Raw genomic sequence first — 6000 nt, forward strand, 5'->3', positions numbered from 1 at the left:
TGTATTAAGTCTGGCACTACGTTTGAAATTTGTATTAAGTCTGGCACTATGTTTGAAATTTTTATTAAGTCTTGCACTACGTTTGAAATTTGTATTAAGTCTGGCACTATGTTTGAAATTTGTACTAAGAGTGATGCTATGTTTGAAATTTGTATATGCAGGAATGGCGGGAATGGGGTTGCTTAGTGCGGACATTGATAGAAAGCATCATGCTGCGATAGGTTCTGAGCACAAGCTTGATGCGCTGGTCACTCGCACTCAAAAGGAAGATTGGAAAATACACGAGGGATGGGTTCAGCGGTACGTGCTTTACTTATTTCCTTCAAGAATCTATGGATGAGACACACCTATTGATTTGTCCTCACATGCAGGTTGAAATGGGCTGGCCTTTTACCTTTCGCGCGTCTGGTTGAGTCCACGGCGACCTCCAAACGCCTCGCCATCGACGCCTCTTTGCTCGCATGCTTAGTGGACCGGTGGAGATCTGAGCCCCACACATTTCACTTCCGCTGGGGAGAGATGGCTCCTACTCTCCAGGATGTGTCCCTTTTATTGGGACTACCGTTGGCAGGTCATGCCATAGGACCGTTGGAGGCACCAGCTGATTGGCAGCTTGGTATTGCACATTGTTTCACGGGTATTTATGACCGAGCTCCGGCGCTGACATCGGATAATCACGGACCTAAGTACGAATGGTTTCTACATTTCTAGGTTAGTTCCCATGCCGCTTAAGTTTCATTTTTCTTGCAACTATTCTTACAGAACATACCTTCGCTATGTACTAATACTCTTTTTGCTCAAAACAGATCCAAAATTTCCCGGGGTATCCAAGGGTCCCGTTGAATGCGACACAGATCACTCGCAGTCTGGAGGCATATATACTGTGGCTTCTCGGCAAGGTGATGTTCACAGAGACATGCCTACCTTCGGTCTGAGTTGGACACGTCGTAGGGTATGTCTCCATCTAAGTTTTGTTCTTTTTGTACACTAGGGTTCAATCTAACTTTTGTTTTCCGCAGAGACGCTTTGCTGCTGATCATACCATACGAGCCTACACGGCATTAAACGAGCAGTTTGATGCGTACACTGGGGTGATCTGGCAGCCATACACGCAAGAAGCCATAGATGCAAGATACCCCGACGGTTTGTCCATGCTGTGCACAAGAGATGCCGATTATTGGATGATGAAATTGAAGATCTTCTTCGATGTCTTCATCGAGGAGATGGCCCAATAGAGGGTTATGAGGCAATTCGGTCTTCTACAATTGGAGGCTCCTCCCCCTATGGAGGCCCCGCTGCACAGAAACATCCACAGGTACTGTCCAATTATTCAATATTGCACTATCCTTCAATATTATCCATAGTTAAGCTATTAGTTAATTGTTCAACGAACACCAAAATTTTAGGATCAGAAAGAAGGGGATTAATAGGACTGCTACTGAGTGGCTAGACAGGGTTCAGCCGTACGTTACACAATGGGAGACCGCGAGCACACATCTGTGGCACGAGAATGACAACTTTGATATGGACGAATTCAATCTCTATCTGCAGCGGTACATGACCGGAACATGGTTATGCATCGTTCATCACAAACACCTAGATGAGATACCTGCCCCTAATACAACGGATATGTAACCGAGCTATGATACTTCGGGCTGTAGGCAGCAAGCGGTAAGATATATTCTCTTCATATAATGCAAATAGTCCATACATACTTTGTCGTGCGCACGTAATAATCGTCCTCACAATTTCAGGCTGAGTTGACTCGCGGAGTTGGCGAGGAGGTGTCCAGCTTTCAGCGTTCACTGTCGTCTGCACCTCTAATGCTTCCTCGGGCTCAGGTCCAGTCTTGGATGTCGCGCATTGACGAGAAAGTACAATCTATGTATCGGGCTATTACGTGCACACGCACTTCGGACGTACTTCACCAACATCCCCCCGCCACTCCACGCACCAGCAGCCGCCGCGTCACTCGACTGGTCAGCTCGAACCCACGCATCACCGACATGATCTGCGTCCACGTCTAGCAGGGCAGTGGACGACCAGGCCACCCCCTCCTGACCAGGCCGGTAGTTCGGCGTGGCAGCACCAGCCGGATCCCACGTCTGCCTACGTGTTTCGGCCACGACCTCCGCCTGCAGGTATGTTTCTTCATATTTATTCTTGTGAATATCAAATGGGCCTATGTATTTCATCATTACTTATGTTCGTCCATCCAACAGGGTCCTACGGATATCAGGCGTATGGACATGACGCGTCTATGTCCGGATCCGGGTGGGATAGTGACCATGAAGGTGGGCATAACAGACAAGATTTCTTGTCGTAGCACAATGAGTGGATGGACATATATACGACTCCTGCACCACCTCCCACACAGGAAACACAACATGACCAGGCATGGTCTGACCTTCCTCCCCGTAATGTTCGGCCACCCCACAGGTATCTGTGGCCGCCGCCGCCTACACCACCTCCACGACGTGCCAGACGACATGGCTGATGCTTGTCTACCACTATATCTATCTATGTACGCGAGGGACATATGCTACCTATGTATGCAACAGACATATCTATCTATGTATGCGAGAGACATATTATACCTATGTATGTGAGACACATATTTCTACCTATGTATGCGAGGGACATATTTCTCCGTTGATGCAGCACTCTTAGAGATAATTAAGATACAAGTACATCGAAATTAAAGTACAACTTAACTTAGATAATACAACACTCTCAGGGATAATTAAGATACAAGTATATCGAAATTAAACGGTACGACTTAGCTTAGATAATACAACATACAAACTACATGAAGACATCATCGTCATCCTCCGTCGATGCAGCACTCTTGCCCTTTGATGATGAGGCACTCTTGCCCTACGACGATGAGGCACTCTTGCCCTTCCACAATGAGTCACTCTTGCCCTTTGACGATGAGTCACTCTTGCCCTTCGACGATGAGTCACTCTTGCCCTTCTACGATGAGTCACTCTTGCCCTTCAACGATTGAGGGAGTCCTGGATTAGGGGGTATCCGGACAGCCAGACTATATACATTGTCCGAACTATCGAAGCATGAAGATACAAGACTCAAGACTTTGGCCCATGTCCGGATGGGACTCTCCTTTGCGTGGAAGACAAGCTTGGTGATTCGGATATTATATTTCCTTCCTTGTAACCGATTCCATGTAAACCCTAGCCCTCTCCGGTGTCTATATAAACCGGAGAGGATGGTCCTTAGAAGGCCGATCACAATTACAATCATACCATCATAGGCTAGCTCTTAGGGTTTAGCCTCTACGATCTCGTGGTAGATCTACTCTTGTACTACTCATATCTTCAATATTAATCAAGCAGGAAGTAGGGTTTTACCTCCATCGAGAGGGCCCGAACCTGGGTAAACATTGTGTCCCTTGCTTCCTGTTACCATCAGCCTAAGACGCACAGATCGGGACCCCCTACCCGAGATCCGCCGGTTTTGACACCGACATTGGTGCTTTCATTGAGAGTTCCTCTGTGTCGTCGCTTCAAGGCTTGATGGCGTCTTCAATCGTCAACAACACAGTCCATGGTGAGACTTTTCTCCCTAGACAAATCTTTGGGTTCGGCGGCTTCGCACTGCGGGCCAATTCGCTTGGCCATCTGGAGCAGATCGACAGCTACGCCCCTGGCCACCAGATCAGGTTTGGAAACTTGAACTACACGGCGGATATTTGCGGAGACTTGATCTTCGACGGATTCGGCCCTGTGTTGGGAGCGCCAGACAGTCACGACGGGCACGGCCTAGACCTGCTATCGGACAATGCTCGGAACGTCATCCCTGCAATAGCCCCGGATCTAAATCCGGAAGAAGTTGCGTTGCCGAAGGATGGAGGGGTAGACCCCGCTCCACAGGCCGCATCCTCATCAGCGTTGGAGCCGAACACAGGTCTCACCTCTGTGGAGACCTGTAACCCCGGACCCCCGGACTCGTATCCGGTCATTGGTTTCGGTCCACGCACCCTCGAGCCAGCCGAGCCAGGTTGGGCTCCGGTGATGGAGTTTACCGCTGCGGATGTCTTTCAACACTCGCCCTTTGGTGACATGCTGAACTCATTAAAGTCTCTCTCTCTATCAGGAGACTCTGGGCCGAACTATGTCTGGCTTGAGTGGGAAGCAGGCGACGAAGGAATTTGCTGCCCACCCACCACCCACTTGATTGCCATGATCGATGATTTAACCGACGTGCTGGACTTCAACTCCGAAGACATTGACGGCATGGACGACAATGCCGGAGACGTACAGGAGCCACTGCTCACAGGGCGGTGGACAGCCACCGCTTCATACGATATATACATGGTGGACACTCTGAAAGAAACCAATGGCGATGAGGCAACGGAGGATAACCCCTCCAAGAAGAAAGCAAAGCATGGGCGTCGCCCGCGCCGCTCCAAGCCCTACCAAGATAATACCGGCACCGGAGGCAAAAACAATCCGGACAGTGCCGACGATGAATACAACCCTGAACAGCTCGCCTTTGAGCAGGCAGAATAGGAAGACGGGCATGATAGCCTAGATGAACAGGCGACTGACGGGTACCCGGAGGAGGACAACTACATGCCCCCCTCCGAAGATGAGATTAGCCTCAGCGATGACGAGTTCGGTGTGCCCGAGGACCCCGCGGAGCAGGAGCGCTTCAAGCGCCGGCTTATTACCACTGTGAGAAGCCTGAAGAAGAAGCAGCTGCAGCTCCAAGCTGATCAAGACCTGCTCACAGATAGATGGACAGAAGTCCTGGCATCCGAGGAATATGGACTCGAACGCCACACGGCTGACCGGCCGCCTCGAGGCCGGGATAAAACGGCATATCAGCCCGAATACCAGCCCGCACCCCCGCGCCAGCTTACTACGGCCCAGGGCAATACTCAGGACCCGCACGACAAACTGGATAACACCGTAGGACAACCAAGATCGATCTACGGATCACGGGGGCGCGCCGCAACACATGACGATGACCGTCATACCGGATACACTAGCAAATCCGACCGGGCCGAATATATCCAGTCAGACGCAGCTGGACTGCGTCGCGGCATAGCCCGGCACAGAGGTGCCGCACACCCCCTCTGCTTCACCAATGAAGTAATGGATCATGAATTCCCAGAAGGTTTCAAACCAGTAAACATCGAATCATACGATGGCACAACAGACCCTGCAGTATGGATCGAAGATTTCCTTCTCCACATTCACATGGCCCGTGGAGACGATCTACATGCCATCAAGTATCTTCCCCTCAAGCTCAAAGGACCCGCTAGGCATTGGCTTAACAGCCTGCCCGCAAGTTCCATTGACAGTTGGGAAAACCTGGAAGACGCATTTCTTGACAACTTCCAAGGCACTTATGTGCGACCTTCGGATGCCGATGACTTGAGCCACATTACTCAACAACCTGGAGAATCAGCCAGGAAATTCTGGACCCGGTTCCTAACTAAAAAAAACCAAATAGTTGACTGTCAGGACGCCAAAGCCCTGGCGGCCTTCAAGCATAATATCTGTGACGAGTGGCTCGCCAGACACCTCAGCCAGGAGAAACCCAAGTCTATGGCAGCTCTCACGACACTAATGACCCGCTTTTGCACTGGCGAGGATAGTTGGTTGGCTCGCAGCAGCACTACGCCACATTCTGGCACGTCATATGTCCGTGACAATAACGGCAAGCTATAGCACAACAAACACAAGCGACGGAACAACGGCGACAGCACCGAAGACACGGCGGTCAATGCCGGATTCAGCGGATCGAAATCCGATCAGCGAAAGAAGCCATTCAAGAGAAATAATCAGGGACCGTCCAGTCTAGACCGTATACTGGAGCGCTCGTGCCAAATTCATGGCAGCCCGGACAAGCCAGCCAACCACGCCAATAGAGACTGCTGGGTATTTAAACGGGCGGGCAAGATAAACACCGAAAACAAGGACAAGGGGCTGCATAGCAATGATGACAAGGAGCCACGGCATCTGAACATGG

At 50.4% G+C, this 6000-nt stretch overlaps 1 long non-coding RNA gene across 1 annotated transcript; it reads left to right on the plus strand.

The window, feature by feature from the left end:
* Nucleotides 1-821: 821 nt before the first annotated feature.
* On the plus strand, nucleotides 822-2621 carry LOC119368014. Its single transcript, XR_005176495.1, has 5 exons — nucleotides 822-952; nucleotides 1020-1315; nucleotides 1407-1671; nucleotides 1755-2141; nucleotides 2223-2621. It is a non-coding gene; the product is annotated as an uncharacterized LOC119368014 (long non-coding RNA).
* Nucleotides 2622-6000: the final 3379 nt, after the last annotated feature.

Source organism: Triticum dicoccoides, chromosome 2B (genome assembly GCF_002162155.2).
Source record: "Triticum dicoccoides isolate Atlit2015 ecotype Zavitan chromosome 2B, WEW_v2.0, whole genome shotgun sequence".
Classification (NCBI taxonomy): Eukaryota; Viridiplantae; Streptophyta; class Magnoliopsida; order Poales; family Poaceae; genus Triticum; species Triticum dicoccoides.